This window comes from Canis lupus, chromosome 17, assembly GCF_003254725.2.
Source record: "Canis lupus dingo isolate Sandy chromosome 17, ASM325472v2, whole genome shotgun sequence".
NCBI lineage: Eukaryota > Metazoa > Chordata > Mammalia > Carnivora > Canidae > Canis > Canis lupus.
The window spans coordinates 23,952,091-23,969,642 of NC_064259.1; the positions used below are offsets into that span (position 1 = coordinate 23,952,091).

Consider the following 17,552-nt stretch of genomic DNA (forward strand, 5'->3'; position numbering starts at 1 on the left):
TCTCTCTTTATTTCTTTCCCTTCTCTCCTTCCTTCCTTCTTTCCTTCCTTCCTTTTCTTCTCTTTCTGTACTCCTCTTCTCCTCTTTCTTCTTCTTCTTCTTCTTCTTCTTCTTCTTCTTCTTCTTCTTCTTCCTTCTTCTTCTTCTTCTTCTTCTTCTTCTTCTTCTTCTTCTTCTTTTCTTCTTTCTTCTGTTTATTCTGGAGCTTTTTTCTAGCTTCCTTCCTGCACTAAAAGGTTAGCTCCAAATATGTTTAAAAAGGGCTTTGGGGATAAGCTATCTGAAAGCCTTATATACCTGATACTATTTTTATTTTACTTACATTTTATTTTTATTTTTTAAAGATTTTATTTATTTATTCATGAGAGACACAGAGAGAGACAGAGGGAGAAGCAGGCTCCATGCAGGGAGCCCAATGTGGGACCCGATCCCAGGACTCCGGGATCAGGCCCTGGGCTGAAGGCAGATGCTCAACCACTGAGCCAATGGTATTTTATCTGGATATAAAATTCTAGATTTGAATTCTTTTTCCATCAACACTTTAAAATTTTACTTCATTGTCTTGTATCCAGTTCTGTTATTGAAGTTTCATGTCATTCTGGTTCTTTCTTCCTTCCTTTCTTCCTTCCTTCCTTCCTTCCTTCCTTCCTTCCTTCCTTCCTTCCTTCTTCTTTCTTCTTTCTTTCTTCTTTCTTTCTTTCTTTCTTTCTTTCTTTCTTTCTTTCTTTCTTTCTTTCTTTCTTTCTTTCTTTCTTTCTTTCTTTCCTTTCTTCTTTCTTCTTTCTCTCTTTCCAGATTTATTTATTCACTTTGGCAGGGCAGGGGCAGAAGGAGAGGTAGAGAGAGTCCCAAGCACAGAGCTTGACTTGGGGCTTCATCTCACTACCCCAAGATCACAACCTGAGCCAAAACCAAGTATCAGATGTTTAACTAAGTGGACCATCCAGGTGCTCTGATTCTTTTTCCTTTTTAGTTGATCTACTTTTTCTTTATAGATGAGAATTTTCTGTCATGAATGTTCTTAAATTTCATTACAATGTATCTAGGTGTGTTTCTTTTTATGTATCTTGTTTAACACTATGTACTTTCAATCTGAAGTTTTATATTTTCTTTATTTCTAAGAAATTCTCAGTCATTATACCTTCAAATATATCCTATCTCCATAATTTATTTTCCCATTCTGGCTCCAAAATCTGTGATCCTAATCACTTCACTGCCCACCCTCTCTGAAAAGAGATTCAACATTTTGTTGCCCTTGTCTATTTAGGTACTACCTCCCTCCACCACACTCTGAAAGGCAATGATTTGAAGATTTTCTGTCTGTATTCCTACTGCATCAGTGCCCACTGTGTGAATGAGTGAATGAATGAACTAAAAGAATGGGGGACTGAGAAAGGCCACAGAGCCAGGGCATGTGGTGCTCTAGGGCCAGGATGGCAACCAAGATTCATGACAATACTGTGTGCCCACACCCAGAAGCACAACCTCTATCAGGGTGACAGCCCACTCTTTGGCAGATCACTCCCTGTGGGAATAAGCACCTGGGGCAGCCAGCCTAGCCCAGCAATGCTCTTGAGATAATGCCTGCCATATCCTCAGCCAGTTTGGCCTCTAGCTCTATTCTGACAGTAGTGGGGATTCAGAAGTGAAGCTGGCCTGACTTTTTCCTGTCCAGCTGTGTGACCTCTGACAAGTTGTCCTGCTCTTTGACCCTCAGTTTTCTCTTCAATAACTTGTGGATAATGACATTGCCTTGTTCAACTGGTAAGGGTATAAAGAGCAGCAAAAGAGATGTTTAGGGGCTCTGTAAGTGTGAAGAACTGCACATAACAAGGTGCGACTATCATCAGGGACACATCACAATGCACCTAAGAATCTCTAGCTCTTGCATCTGAGTTCTGAAGGGAGATTCCCCCATGGTGATGTGGATTCCTTGATTTAAATCCCGCCTCCTCAGAGGGAAGTCTGTGGTCAAGACACCCCACAGGACTGCGGCTCTCCAGGTAATTGGGAAGAAACTTCTGAGAGCCATAGCCAGCTTCTATCCAGAGCAGCATGTCCAGGCTGGTGATTCTGCCCATGCTTCACTCTCCCCTCCCACATGCTCAGCCAAATACTTTATACTGTATTTCCCTACTCCATCTCCCCACCCTCCTCTCCTTTGGTTTCATTGAGTTCCCATTCTGGTCTCCTCTGCTAAAAGAGGGCCCCACACTCGTAAGCATTTCCCTTCCCCTCTACCCAGCAGAACTTCCTTCACTACATCTGTACCTTATGAACTTGCTCTCTGCTAGGCCTATGCTGAGGAATTCAATCTAAGGATCTCTTAGCTGATATAGGTTTACTCCTCAATATATATACTCCTCTCTCTCTCTCTCTCTATATATATATATATATACATATAGATAGATAGATAGATAGATATAGAGATAGATAGATAGATAGATAGATAGATATAGATATAGATATAGATATAGATATAGATATAGATATCTTTCTCCTTATCCTCACCAATGCTGGTTGTCTTGTTGATCATGGACATTCGAACAGGTGTGAGCTGATAACTCATTGTGGTTTTGATTTTAATTGCCCTATCTAGGGATGTTGATAGGGATATCCGTATCCTTAGATGGGGATATCTAGGGATGTTGCACCTTTTCACCTACTGGCCTTTTTTTTTTTTTTTTTGAGAGAGAGAGAGAGAGAAAGGGCACCCAGAGTCTTAACCCAAAGATGGTACCAGTGGTAAGAAATGTCAGGGGCCATGGCAGCCTGGTGGCAGGGAGGGGGAAGGACATCTTCCAAACCCTCAAATAGTCCACATAGGCAGTAATTTGAATCTTGACAAATACTCCAAGGGTATTGGAGTATACTCAATTGGAGTATTTGTATCCAGACATTTTTCTGGATAAGACTCTTTCTCCTAGACCTAGGCTATCAGCTCCTAGAAAACACCCTTTCACTTTTGGCTTCTCTTAATGGCCACTTCAAGCAACCTTTGAAACCTTTATCAATTCATGTGATTTTCTATCATCTCCTCTTTTTTTATTTTTAAAATAGTTTTGATGTCCTTTCAATATTCTTGCTTTTCTGATCTTTCATAAGTCTGACTCTGGTATAGCTTTATTTTAAAGCCTTCAAGTATGAGGTGGGAAATTGAATTGGATTATCTTGGGCACCATCCAACTCTACACTCATTGATACTGTGAAATTTATGACATAGTTAACAGTAAACTAGCACCACTGAGGATCACTAATGATTAAACCTTCAATTATGTGGATGGTGCCCTTCTATTTACTAAAAAGAGACAATGTTAACCAGCAACTTCTTTGTTCCCTGTTAAGCTTAATGAGTTACTCTGACATTGTCTAGTTGGAACATTCAAACTGGCCATATTCCCAATGTGCTTTGGAAATCCTTAGTAAGGACAATAATAGATAACACACAGTATAGGCACTGTCCCAACTTTAAATACATTAACTTGTTTATTTCTCATAATAATATTATGAGATAATTCATATTTTTACCCCTACATTATAGAAGGGAGAACTGAGGCATAGAGATACTAAGTAATTTGCCCAAGACTAGAGTCAGTAAATGATAGAGTTAGGATTCAAACTTAGCAGTCTGGCCTTTTAACTACTACCCATGCTACCTCCTGAAGCTCAGAAAAGATTATTGTACACTCCTTCATATGTAATTATGCCATCATATCTCCTCCCCAGAGACTATGAGAACCCCTTCTTTTACCTCCTTATCATTATAATGTGTGTCTGGATTTTACCTGTTACACACTGAAAAGAGAAGAATTAGGAGACCTTTGAAATAGGTGAGTACTGGAAGTAAAGATACTGAAGCTATAATAAGAAACAGGATGTAAGCAAAGTTTGAGTCAAGGTCAGAAGGGAAGGAGAGGGGAGCAGAGAAGGAAATGAGAGTCTATTGAGGGCTACAAAATTATAAGCACATGCCATACAAAAGAATATGAATAGGAACGCTCAAAATCATAAAGTTGTCAAATTCATCAATAGAATTTTATTTGAAGTCTAACAGGGTGTTTTGTTTTGTTTTGTTTTGTTTGGAACTAGACAATCTGATTTGGAAGAAATTGATTTCTCAAAATGGATTTGGAAGAGCAAAGAGCCAAGAATAACTGAGAAGCAATTTTGAAAAAGTAGAACGTGGAAGAACTTGCCTTACCAGATATCAAGATTTATTATCAAAATATTTTGTAATGAAGACAACAGACTTTGGGCAAAAGGATAAACCTTGGAACCGAACAGAAAGCCTAGCCACTGGCCCACCCATGTTTGGAAACAATACCAGGCAGAGATGACGTTACAAATCCATGTGGGAAGGGTGGTCTATTTAATAAATGAGTCCTAGGAACAGCTTTTATCCATATGGAAAATACGAAATTAGATTTCTTACTTTGATCAACCCTATGTAGCTTAAAGAACTAAAGACAAAAAGCAGACCTTTTAAGCATAAGGTGAAAATACAGAAAAATTCTTCAAGACCTTAAGAACAATTTCTCTTCAAGAAAGCAAATGAACAAAAGAGAGAACATAAAAAATCAATAACTTTGACTTTATTGAAATTAATTTCTTCATAACAAAAGGCCATTATAACAAAGTGAAAAACAAGCCATAGCCTGAGAGAAGGCACTTGCAATGAGTGTAACATGTAAGGAAATCTCTCAAAAGAATTAGAAAGAGATAAATAGCACTTGGGAAGAAATCAGCAAAGAATATAAACTACCAATTTGTAGAAGAGGAATCCCAGAAGGTCAATAGAAATACAAAAAGATGCTTGCTTCCCCTATTAATCAAAGAAATACAAATCAAAACAATAAAATATTATTCACACCTACAAGATCACCAAAAATTTATGTCAGCCAGTGCCAAGTGTTGGCAGAGCTGTTAAATCATGGAAACTCACTCCCTGCTAGTGGGATTGTAAGTTGGTACAAGTACTTTGGAGAGCAATATGGCAATAACTAGTAAAGTTGTTAGGTGGTCATGTCCAGAAGTTCTACTCCTAGGCATCTAGACGTGTATTAAGATGTTTGCTATTGCTTGGAAACAACCTAAATGTCCATCAACAAGAAAATGGATAACTAAATCTTATTATAGTTATTTAGTGGAGTGCAGGACAGCATGTGTCAACATAGATAAAAATCTCACAATTGTAATGCCAAGGGAGAAATGAATATTGCAGAAAATAAGGATATATATATATATACATACACACACATATGTAGCTTCATAGCTTTCAGGGCATAATAAGTACTACTTTTTAATGTTTATGGAAACATTTAAAAATGCAATAAAAATAGTAAAAAATATAAAAACACACATGAGGATGACTAACACTGAATTCAAAACAATGTTTAGCTCTGGGAAATGAGGGAGGAGACGGGCTGGAGAGGAGTACAGAGGGGAACTCCATTGTATCTCTAATATTTACTTTCTTTGAAGTAGACAGACCTGAAGCAAATAAGGCAATATGCTAATATTTGCTAAAGCTGATGTGGCCATCATTAGCGCTGCCCACCAACCGAGTATATCTGGCTCTCTGCCTTCCAGGCCCATGGTAGGACTGCATTTCCCATCCACTCTGAAGTTAGGGGTGGCCTTGAGACTGACTTTGGCCAATGAACTGGAGTGGAAGTGACTTCTATTTCTGGCCTCATTAACCAGTGCACAAAAATTTTGTCCAACATGGCAGCACAGAGTCAAATCTTCTCACTTCCTTGGTCCCCGAGCAGACACCATGTCTCCAAGCAGCCCATGGAGGATGGGTGGATTGGTAAGACGAACCTTTGTTGCTCTCAGCCACTGAGATTTGGGATGTTTGTTAGCACAGCACAACCAAGTCTTTTCCTGACTGATACAGCCAGGAAGTTGGTCTACAGGGGTTTCCTGTATTGTTAGTCTCTGACTTTATCTACATATTGAAAAATTACAAATAAAATCTGTAAAATTATGTAATATTTGTGAAATCTGAAACAATTACAAATAAAATTTTTCAAGTTCTTAATCTGGACTGGATGAATCATATTTCTCAGTCCATAGCACATTATCTTTACTGGTCTGTGCAAGGCCCTGCTCTTATTTTATTAATTCTTAGTTCCTTTTTCTTTTTTAAGATTTTACTTATTTATTTGAGAGAGAGAGACTGAGAAATGGAGCATGAGCAGGAGGAGGTGGCAGAGGCAGAGGGAGAAGCCAACTCCCCACAGAGCAGGGAGCCTGATGTGGGGCTCCATCCCAGCACCCTGGATCATGACCTGAACCAAAGGTAGACACTTAACCAACTGAGCCACTCAGTTGCCCCACTTGTATTTTCTTAATAAGTACCTCTGACCTGGGATGGAAGCAATGTTGATCTTCAGGAGACCTTGATAAGGGGAATGAATGATGGGTTCCCTTCCCCTTGCCTGAGTCCAGATGGCCTCCAGCGCTGTGTGCTAGCCTACAGCATCTCTCAGTGGCTTGTGGGAACCAGAGACCCAATTAGAAAATCTCAGCTCTTATCTAGAGAAGTGTAAATAAGAATTGTGATGAAAAAAAAGAATTGTGATGAATGCAGTGGCCGCCAACCGTTGCTGACCGTTTGTGTGGCTTGTAGAAAAATTGTTTCGCTCTTCATTCCCAATTCTCTGATGTGTCTGAGAGCAGCAGCCTTTGCTCCCAGGGAGTTCTTTTCCTGCCCCTTTAAGCAAGCACCTGCCCTCCATCCACACCAGCCAGCAACTGTGTCCCCAGGTGCAGGTCACCTCTGCAAGAAAGGCCAGGAAAACTCTCTCACCCACCTCTTGGCTTCTAGGTTCCTTTCCAGGGCTGCCTGCAAAACCCAAGGGTAAGTCAAAACCCCAGAGAGAGGTGTGGGGGGCAAGGGGGCAGAGAGCTTTGGAGAAGGAAGAGAAACTTCCTGGCCAGTTCTGTTCCGCACTGTGCAGCAAAACGCACACGGTGCCTGGAAGTCACCGTGAAATGCAATGCCTTTGAGAAGTTCCGTGGAAAGAATGATATCATGGCCAACCACTCCCTGCCCCCCCCCAACCTTTTTTCCAGTGGGAGTGAGAAGTAAATAGACTGACACATTTTCCAGTCAGGGAGCAATTCTGGAGAGCAAGTTTACCTTGGCACTAGCACTCAGGTGGGGCTGTGAGAAACCTTATCTGTGCTTGCCCAGTAAACAAGGAGCCCTCATCTCCCCGGAGCCTTGGCCACCGCACAGGTGACCGCAGGAGGCAGGTGAGCAGGGCAAGCGGCAGGCTGGCCAGCGCCACCACCAGCAGAGCCAGACTGGCCCAGGGGCAGCCGTGTTAGGTAAATATTGCCCAGATTTGATTGACAGACTCATTACTCTGTCGGTTGCCAGGAGAAATGCCATCAAATCCACCAGATTCAGAGGTAAAATCAAGGTCCCTTAATTCGATGATTCTCAAACTGTAATGTGCACAAAGTCACCTGGGGAGCTTGTGAAAATGCAACTTCTGACTGGGCAGGTTGGGGCAGGGCTGAGAGATTGCATTTCTAACCAGCTGCCGGGGCCTTGCTGTTGGTGCTGCTGGTCCACAGACCACACTGAGTTAACAAAGTCTCAACGTCCACATGACTGTGTGCCTTTTACGTGGTCGAAATAGTAACCATTTAAGGAGTTCTGTCTTGACTCTGCCTTGACAGGTTCTGTCACAGGTGTTTTTATCATCTGGCTCTTACCCTTCACACCAGCTCTGCAAGGTGGGTACTTTTATTGCCACCCCTCCTTGACAGGCAAGGAAATAGAGGCTTAAGAGAGGTTAATTCATACCATAAACTTGTCATTTCCACTACCCTCCCCCCCACCTTCCCAGTGGTCTGAAATAACCCAAAGACAAAGGATAATAAACAGTCTGTAGTCGGGCGGGGTGATTCTGCTTGTGGCACTTTGCCCTCTTGATGCCCGGGAATGAGCAATTCCTTTTGTACAGGGCCAAGCACAGGGCCAAGCACAGGAATTTCGGAATCCTGCAATCAATATCCAGTCCAGTAAGTCCTAGCCTCAGTAGAGACAGCTCTTCAGAAAGGTGGACAAGCCTTGTGTTAAATCCCTCTGGTGCTGATGTGTTCACCCAAAGGACATGCCCTTTGAAAGTCTTAATACCTGGAGCAGATGCTTTGATGCATCAGTTTGGAAAGAATGTCTTTCAGGGCCATTCAGGGTTGCAAGAAGAAAAAAATGCCCCAGCCTGTGGAAACACCAAAGTGAAGGCAATTATAACCTGGACTGACCGACCTGGAGATATTTAAATACCTCGAAGAACTGTGATGTGCCCTTGCAAAACCCAGTCTGCCTCCAGCAATGAACTTGCATCATGTCCGGATCTTAAGGAGCAAGGCAGCTCTACTGGCTGGTCCTGGCCAGGCACCAACACACAGGGCCAAGCAGGAGCAATGAGAGACTCCCCTGCAGACTCTCGGAAGACCCGATTTTGCATGGCCACTCAAGTAGTTGGGCTCCCCCAGGACACTATTAGCATTTGAGCCTTACCTGATCTGCACTGCAGGCTGGGGAAGGGAAGAAAAAAAAGGGACCAGAAGAAAAAAGGGCCCCATGGATCTCTCAGGCCCTCCTGGAGATCCATCACAACTCCACCCTGGGAAGTTGTTACACAGAAGAAAACACTCAGAGCAGCAAGTCCCTAGACACAATGGAGGCCTCCAAAGAAGTCATATTAATATTGTTGTTTACATATAACATCATTCTAGGAAGCATTTGAGAGGACTTACAGACACCACGTAAAATAGAACAAAGTTCTTAAAAATGAGAGAATATGGAGGAAAGGGAAATGAAGGGAAAAGAGGATAAAGCCTAATTGGGGTTAATACTTTCTCATATACCATAAGGTCTCATATACTTGGGCTAAGGTATCTTCGAATCAAGTTCTGACTCCCTAACCCAAAGCGTGACGGTGTAGAGGAAAGCACACCCAGCATTCACTGCACCCACCGTGTACAAATAAGAAGCAGTAGCTTCAGAGATGTGCATCCATTCCATTCCTGGTGCTGAGGCTCCCCATGGGGGCGAATCAGAAGACACAGCGGAACGTCATGAAGAGCATCGGCAACACTACTCTATGGGAAACTCCACGGGCTGTTTCCTGGGGACATCTCCTGTAACACCCCACTGCAAGCTGATGGCCATGATGGTGCCTTGTTCACAAAGAGCAGTTATGGAAGAAGACTCCAGAATGACCCCTGCTTAGCTAGCTTAATCCCAGGATAGAAAGCAGAGGTTAGGAATTGCTTTAGGCTGATTTCTAAGGACCTCTAGGCCCTGCTTCTCTGGAAATCTCAGTGCAGTCTTTTCCCTGGGTCTGGGGTCACCTTCACTCAGTGCTCTGGGGAGTGAGCCCCTCGTGCCCCCAGCAAACCTGCAGACACTGATGGGCAAGTTGGGGAGGGCACAACATGCAGCCTGTCCACAGTGGTCTTCCTGCCATGAGCCGTTGGGCACGGAGCAGGCTCCTTTCATGGGACAAGCACAGGCCAAGGAGCCAGAGGGCCTGGTCAAGTGCTGGTCCCGAGTTCACCCTTCCCTGACTGTTGGAGCTGAGGAAAGGCAACTCCTCTCTTGGGGCCTTTGTTCTGTTGCCTGCAAAATGGAGGGCATGGGCTAGCATTCAGTCTGTCCCCTCCCTGAGGATTCGCCAAGCTATAGCCCTCTGCAGTGCACGGTAAAGTGAAGAGAGGCCACAAAGTGGAGTTGCAAGCTTTGGGGTCTGTGGCAAAACTAGAAATGTGCCACCCAGATCCCCTGTCAGAGGAAGACCTGCTGCCCAGCTGTGGTGAGTGGGGTCAACAGATGGCCTCCAGCTGTCAGCTCCAGCCAAAGAGAGCCACCTCTCCCGAGACCACATCCTTCTCCGGGACAACCCACGCTGTGACCTGAGCAAGGCAAAGGAAGGCAGACCCTGGAATCTTGTCCCAACACAGGCCACTCTGACAGGTAATATTTGCTCCAAAGTTCCCTGTAGAATTGGCCGAGACTTGGGGAGCCTGCATCTCCATTAGCCTTCTTTCTGGGCCTACTCCTACTTCATCCCCTGCCTTTCCTTGGTGTTGGTCCCAAACCCTGTTTCTCCACCTGCCTCTGAAGAACCATCTGCAACAGCATCGAAGCACCCACGGCACCCAGAAAGGCCAGGCACCAACCTTCAGAACAGAAGCCGTGGCCACCACGGACCTGAGAGTGAGAGAAACGACTGGCGTGTGGACACCAGGACAGCACATGCAGCCATAGCTACAGCTCAGGACAGTCATCTCGTGGGAGCCCCACCCACCTAAAAAGCAGGACCGCCTGCTTCCCAGACCAGCCCCTTCTGCAATTAGGTTTTCCTGCAGGTGGTTTGCAGTTCCTCAAGCTCAAGAAATCCAAGCCTTGTCCAGTTCCCTTTCTCTCCTGCTCCTACATCTAAACAAGTCCTGATTTCTGAAGTCTCCACCTCGGCACTGCCTCCCGCCATCACCTGCACCTCCCCTGAGTGCCACCCCCTCCTTGGACCATCACAGCAGCCCCCTGCAGACCTCCCTCCCCAGTTCACCCCTCCTTTCTGTCAGTTGACTCTCCTCGAGCAACCTCCTATCACTGTGATGCTCGACTCTGCTCCCCGTCATTGCTCTGTAGGAGGAAGAGAATGCTGGAAATGTTGGAATCACACGGGTCCCTCACACCTGTTTCCCCCGAAGTCACTGGGAGGTGTTCGTTGCTGTTTATAAGAAAAACACAAAGGTGATAAAACAATGTGAATTGGAGAAGTTTTTGTTGCTATTTGGATTCGGGTCAGTGTTATTTCCTTCCCTTAGACCTAGAAGACAGAGCACTTGTTCAGCTGCTGAGATGTCGCTGGCACGTAAGTGCATGTGCTTGTGTGGACATGTAGAATCTCAAGAACAACCAAAGAGCTGGGTGACTTGCTAGCACTTGATACCAGGGTATTGAGAAATACTCTGTGACACAAATAGCTACATCCCCTCGTTTAGACGGGCAGGCCGTGCATGTGGGAGACAGTATACCTGCCGGCGAAGCTGGTAGCTGGTATAACCAACCTGGACTGCCACGGGAAAGCAGTGGCTCACACACCTGTATGCTTCTAGCTAGGGTGTCGGCAAGTGCAAAAGCCAGTGCAGATATTCCAAGAATGTGCTGGAAAGAGGGAGAGATGGGATAGCACCTGTTAGATTCAGCATCCTTCTCTTCTAAGAGAACTGGCTTGGCCTTTCTTTCTCAGAAACCAAGAGAGGGTTGCTGCCCTTGCTATGTTTTCCTGTTAACAAGCAACAAAATGAAGTAATTAATGTGAGTTTCACTTTCCCTTCCTTTGACTATTCATTTTCAAGCAGATCCAATGGAGGATAATTTGATACTGCACTTTTCTGCCAAGGAAGCGGAGTGCTTGCCACTCTTGCATCCTTACTGTGCAGTGAGCTGAGGACAGGGATCATGAGGCCCATTATACAGATGAGTAGTGTGAGGCCAATTGAAGAGACCTGTTCATTTTCTAGTTAAGAATATCAGACAAGGGATCCCTGGGTGGCGCAGCGGTTTGGCGCCTGCCTTTGGCCCAGGGCGCGATCCTGGAGACCCGGGATCGAATCCCACGCCGGGCTCCCGATGCATGGAGCCTGCTTCTCCCTCTGCCTGTGTCTCTGCCTCTCTCTCTCTCTCTCTCTCTCTGTGACTATCATAAATAAATAAAAATAAAAAATAAATAAATAAATAAAAGATTAAAAAAAAAAAAAAGAATGTCAGACAAGGGCAGCCTGGGTGGCTCAGCAGTTTAGCGCCGCTTCCAGCCTAGGGCCTGATCCTGGACACCTGAGATCGAGTCCCACATCGGGCTCCCTGCGTGGAGCCTGCTTCTCCCTCTGCCTGTTTCTCTGCCCCCCACCCCTGTCTTTCATGAATAAATAAATTAAAAATCTTTAAAAAATATTTTTAAAAAGGAATCAGACAATATCATAATCTGGAGTATAATTCATTAGTCTTTATGTGTCCTTTTTTTGTGTGTGTGTCCTTCTTTTTAAAGAATATTCCCCAGGGTTATCCTTATTGCCTTCATCTGCAGGACATAATCTTCCACAATGCTTACTAAATTCTCAATTTAAAAAGAAGGGGACACTCCCTGGGGTAGAACTGGAAACAAAGTGAGTCAAAGCTCTCATTGGTTCACTCTCCAACCACTCTGAAATTCAAAAGAGCAGGTGGCTAGGAGCAAGGAACACCCACACCCTCCTCCCCTTCCACAAAGACTCCAGTGCAGATGATGCTAGCTTTTTTCAATAGTAACACCAGGACGGTAAAGCGTAAAGCTAGAAAGCAGCCTCAGGAGAATCTCCTTCCATCTTTCTGGTTTTTGGTTCCTAAGAGGAGGCCTGGATGAACAGGTAGGAGAGAGACAGGGGCCTACTCTTGGGGTAGGCAGAGAGTGCAAGGCAAGGTTCTGCAGTAGTGTAGGCTTCAGAAGTGCCCAGCCGTCCCCCTGTCCCCAGTAGCTGCGATGCTCCCACCTGAAGCCACATTGTACCACTCCATTTGCTCACTAGACCTCGAAGCCTCGTGTGGGAGCCTCTGCTACCCGGAGAGCCTCATTAAGCATGTCATCGGCTTCACTCAGGCTGGTGCAGGTTTTCTCCTCTGGTCCACACCTGGGCTGCTCAGCCTGGCCTGGGCTTGGGCAGGGGCCCTGGGTGCCTGGGGCCCACCTAGAGGAGTCGCCTTTGGTCTGAAGTTCTGCCCCTTAGCAAAAAGGGTCTGCTAAGAACCTCCCCCAGCCTCCCATTGACCAGCAGATTTAATCCACAGGAGGGCTGTTGCCAGATTACAGCTGGGGGCAAGCATTCCAATCTGATCCCTCCAGAAGGGAAGTCCATGGGTTGCACCCACCCCAGCCCTTCTGAGGGGTTCACTTGCTGCTCCGTCTTGCCATGGCATGGTTTCCCCCCCAGACTCCTGTAATCAACCTCATCGGCCTCTGTGATCACAGAGCTCTTTCCTCTCACCCACTTACCCTGCCTGAAATGCCATTGTTCGGCAGAAGCCGTGGATGTATCATGAGTGAGTGTGCCTCTCTCACCGTGTGTGTGAACCTATTTGGCAGATCAAGTGTGCTTGCCTAGCAGCTGCCTGGGATTAGGGTGCTGAAGGATGGACTCTCCCACAGAAAAGAAAAGCGTGGTTTCGCAGCTTTGCAAGGCTGTTATGAAGGGAGCACGGGTTTCTTGAGATGGGTGCACAGGTCAGAGAGAGGTGTGAAATGAGAGGGAGTGGAAAGGGCAAGTCTCAGAAGACACAGTTCACATAAACTCAATTTGACCTACTTAACACTTCTGCTTGGGTGCTGCCTCACTGGAAAAGAAATGCTGATATTCACTCCAACGATGGAGCAGTGAGGGAAACTGCATGGGTTTGGCTGATGGAGGTGACGGGATTTTTTTTTCTCCTGCGAGGAATTCTGTGCACAGTCCATTCTGCAGAGTACAGGGGCCTTTTCTAACAAATAGGTATCCCACCCAGCATGCAAACTTGGAGTTGCGGGAGGTGCCGGTGCCCACGACCAAGATCGGGATTCCTCTGCTCACCCCTAGTTCCCAGCATGCTCCTTGCATTTTCTCACCCCTAAGCCTTTGCTCTCGCTGTTCTTGTAGGATTACCATTCTCTGGCTTCTACTCAAACTTTGAGGCCAGCTCAGTGGCACCCTTTCTCTTTAGCTTTCCCTGATGCCATTCATTTGCTCATTCATTCATTCATTCATTCATTCAACAAAGGTTTCTTGAGTGTCTACTATGTGCAAGGCACTCTTCCAGGCGATGAAGTCCAGCAGTAAGCAAAACATACTCAGTCCTTACCCTCACAGAGAGTATATTCTGAACAAGAGTGATCCCATGCACCACCCCCCTACCCTCATGGTCACATGTCTCTACTGCAGTGGTTATCACACTGTCTTGGAAGGGGCTGGTGTCTGGAGTTCTCCCAGTCTCCTCAATGATGGACCCCTTGCCAAGCACCAGAGGCAGCCCCTGATTTCTTTATACAGGAACTCAGTGCAGCAAATCTGTAGGAAAGGCAGAGACAAGGGGTCTTATATGCAAACTCCGCAAAACTTGTATGCATGGTGTGTGTGCCTTTTTTACGCAGATTGTGTGAGGGATCATGAAAGCAACTTAGGGAATTTATCCTAAAGCTGTGTTGGCCTGGTAGACACACTGTTACCCCCAGGAGCGTGTTTATTTGGAATGGCTTTGGGGGGTGTGAAGGATACAGTTCCCCTAAAGCAATTCCTTGGAGCCACCCCCATCTGGCCCATAGAAGATGCCTAAGACCTGGTCAAATTGTTGTTGAAAGGGCAAGAAAGTGTAATATGGACCTAGCTATCGGATCCCAAGGCTGGGCACTGTGTGGGTGTGAAGCACACCTGGGACTCCAGCAAGCTGGTGTGAGCTCGGGTTACACTTGGCAGAGGCGGTCTGAAGGAGCTGCTCCCTGGTGCATAATTCACTGCTCACTCCTCCAAGGAGGAGGGGTGGGTATGAAGCCAGGAGGGACGCAGCTGCCCTGGAGGAAGCAGGGCGACATCCTGTATACTTGAAAAGAAAACTGAAAGTGCCTTTCTTCACAAGAAATTATTGTGTTTTCCTCTTTTTTTCATAACCCACAGGTATGACAGGGTTTCTCTGGTCTGGAGCTGTGGGTGAAACACGGGGTTGGGGGGAGGGGGAGACAGAGGTATGAAGGGAATTTGGATTGTTCCGTGGTGCGTGTTCTTTGTCTAATTCAGGGAAGATATCAGCCTGCTGGAGCCCACCCCGAGGAGCCCCGTGCTATATGATATGGGTCCTGGTGATAGGAACCTCTCTTCTGGCTGTTAAAGTGCATTCCTGTGTAGATGTGGAAAGAGAGAAAGCATGCTGGAGCCGGAGCTAGGATAGGAATGTGAGTATTTCCTTAATTGGACATGAGGGCCTTGAACTGGTTCCAGTTTTGGTGTTTTCTTTCAAGAGCCTGGACCCTAAAGATTCCATAGAGTTTTCTTTCTGCAAAAATCCCTTTGGTTCAAAGGCCCCTTGATAGAAATAAAGAAAAGGCCAGAGCTGAATCTCTTTGATATTTGGGAAGGCAAGAGTTTGTGGGCTGCCAGATATCTGGCTTCTTTTAGGGGGTGAGTGGGTTCTGGGTGGGAAGGAAGGAGGTTCCTCCTAAGATGGCACATGGCAAGAGTACCCACAGGCGTTTACGTCGGGTCTCAGAGCCCGAATGATAGGATGCAAAGCACTTCCCTTAAGCATTTATAGAAGCAATTTCTCTTAGCCTTATTAGCCTTCCAAGAGCTGAAAAGATGCCTGTTGCCTGCTTTATCGCTTTAGGAGTCTGGGACACGGAGAAGCCATGCAACGTGCCTGAGAACTTACAGCAAAGTCAGTCGAAGGCTAGAGGATTTTGTCCGGTGGGTTCGGGTGGTTTTGTATGAAGACTAGCTTCCTGACGGCTGACGTGGGAAAGCATAAGCATGCCCACACTCAGGCCTCGGGCATTCATCGTGTGTCCAGAACCCAGCTGGACACTTGCTGTGAGGCATCAAAGACTGGTGGAACTCGCGGGGTATGAGGGGGTGATGTGGGGACACTGGCACCACAGCAGTGCCCACTGGGCAGAGCTTCACTACTTTCCTCTCATGTCTGCCCCCACCCTGCAGCGCGCTGGAAACTTCAGTCAAAGGACTCCAGGGGAAAATGGGGCGGTCCGTGGTTGAAATGAGTGAAAAACCAAAGCAGATGCAATCGACTCTGCTGAACCCCATCTTTTCCCCCAAACACCTTAAAAACAAGCCCTGCGTCTGCTCAGTGCTTTCCAGCTTACCAACTGTTTTCATAACACTATCTCATTTCATCCTCACATCAACCCACACACATTCTTGCCTTTCAGATTTCTTATGTACTCAAACGAGTTTCACTGAAAAAAATTGGCTAGAAACTCCCCTTCTTCTACTCAGTTTTTTTTAAAAACCCCAAGCCTTTGACTGATATCTTTAAGAAACTCCCAGATTCCCAGGGTGGGAAATGTATTTATACTGCCAGTCCTACCCCACTGGATGGACTCCAGTAGTCCTGGTCTTTGCTATTGGGACTAACATTTTTTAAAAGAGATTGATTTATTTATTTGAGAGAGAGAGAGAGAGAGCAGGGAGAGGGGCAGAGGGAGAGGGAGAGGGAGAGAAGCAGGCTCCCTACTAAGCACGGAGCCTGATGTTTGGGGGTGGGGGTGGGGGGCTCAATCTCCCAGCCCCAAGATCATGACCTGAGCCAAATCAAGAGTTGGGCACTTAACCGACTGAGCCACCCAGGTGCCCCTGGAACTAACATTTTCTATTCGGTCAGTAGTTTATCTGTTTAAACAAATAAATCCACAAGGACCAGGTTAAGTGTAATATTGTAGGGAAAACATAGGCTTTAGAAGCAACAAGGCCCAGGGTCAAATTCTGGTTCAGTCAATTCGAGAACTTTGGGCCATGGCCCAGTTACTTAACCTCTCAAGGCCTCTCTTTCTTAGTCTGACAAATGGGACAATAGTGCCTATGTCATAAAGTCATCGTGAGGCATAAACATGCTAGCAGACAAAAGTGCACATTAGCCAACAGCTACTTCATGAAGTCCCTTAGAGCTAAACAAAATACCAGCTTCACCACTACTAAGCAAATTAAATGCAATATTCTCTTTTTGCAAGGCAGGAGGTAGATAAAGCATGGGAATGTATCGCTAAGTGAATTTAGATGGAGACTTTTGTACTCAATGAATAATTTGCTACAGGGCCTACGCACTCGGAACACTGGTGCCACAGGCAACTCAGTACCTGTATTCTTTTTATAATTCTTATTTTAGGCGTGAGAGAAAAGGAGCTGGGAAACTGGATTTATGCGATGCTGGAAAGCAAGCCAGTTCTGATTACGGGTGGATTTTTATTAAAGCAGAAATTGCAGTTCAACTCTTGAGTTTCTGAAGACAAAGGTGGCAGAAGGAGGGAGTGCAGAGGGCTGTTTAGTTCACTGAGCTGCACATTGTAGGTGCTCAGTAAATGTCAGCAGTGGGCCAACTGGGTTCGGAGGGTCCAGATCATGTGTTTGACTTCTGCTGCTGACTTGGCAGAAGCATAGGATTGTGGTGGAAAGAACATTTGCCCAGTGGTCTGAAGGCCTGCGTTCAGGTTCCATCTACACCACTTAATAGCCTGGTGACCTTGGACATGCCATTTAATCTCTTCGGTGTCTTCTCACCTGTAAAATGAGGAGACCAGACTCGGTGATTTGGAAGGTCTCCCTTTCAGCTCTAGGGTTCTGGGGCTGTAAGTTAACTTCATTCACTGGTATTTCTGTTTCTTTATTCGAAGGAGGTAGGGATAGAAACCTAGCTCATAGGATGTTGGGAAGCAATGGCCAGGCTGCATGTTCAAGGACCCTGTGTCTTTACAGATATGATCAGAGCAATGTAGCAGAGTAGCTCTGTGATC

The 17,552-nt window shown here is 45.7% G+C and overlaps 2 long non-coding RNA genes across 5 annotated transcripts; both read left to right on the forward strand.

Annotated features, from left to right (window-relative positions):
• Positions 1 to 1,849: 1,849 nt before the first annotated feature.
• LOC112664578 (uncharacterized) lies at positions 1,850 to 7,997 on the forward strand. Of its 4 annotated transcripts, XR_007403163.1 has the most exons (5): positions 1,850 to 2,003; positions 4,090 to 5,812; positions 6,153 to 6,304; positions 7,696 to 7,752; positions 7,983 to 7,997. It is a non-coding gene; the product is annotated as an uncharacterized LOC112664578 (long non-coding RNA). The 4 variants fall into 4 exon arrangements; XR_003139826.3 differs by lacking the exons at positions 6,153 to 6,304; positions 7,696 to 7,752; positions 7,983 to 7,997 and having other exon boundaries at positions 4,090 to 4,959; positions 5,482 to 6,043; XR_003139827.3 differs by lacking the exons at positions 6,153 to 6,304; positions 7,696 to 7,752; positions 7,983 to 7,997 and having other exon boundaries at positions 4,090 to 4,959; positions 5,590 to 6,043.
• Positions 7,998 to 14,526: 6,529 nt separating this feature from the next.
• LOC118351250 (uncharacterized) lies at positions 14,527 to 16,223 on the forward strand. The gene is made up of 3 exons (XR_004806397.2): positions 14,527 to 14,709; positions 14,830 to 14,984; positions 15,416 to 16,223. It is a non-coding gene; the product is annotated as an uncharacterized LOC118351250 (long non-coding RNA).
• Positions 16,224 to 17,552: the final 1,329 nt, after the last annotated feature.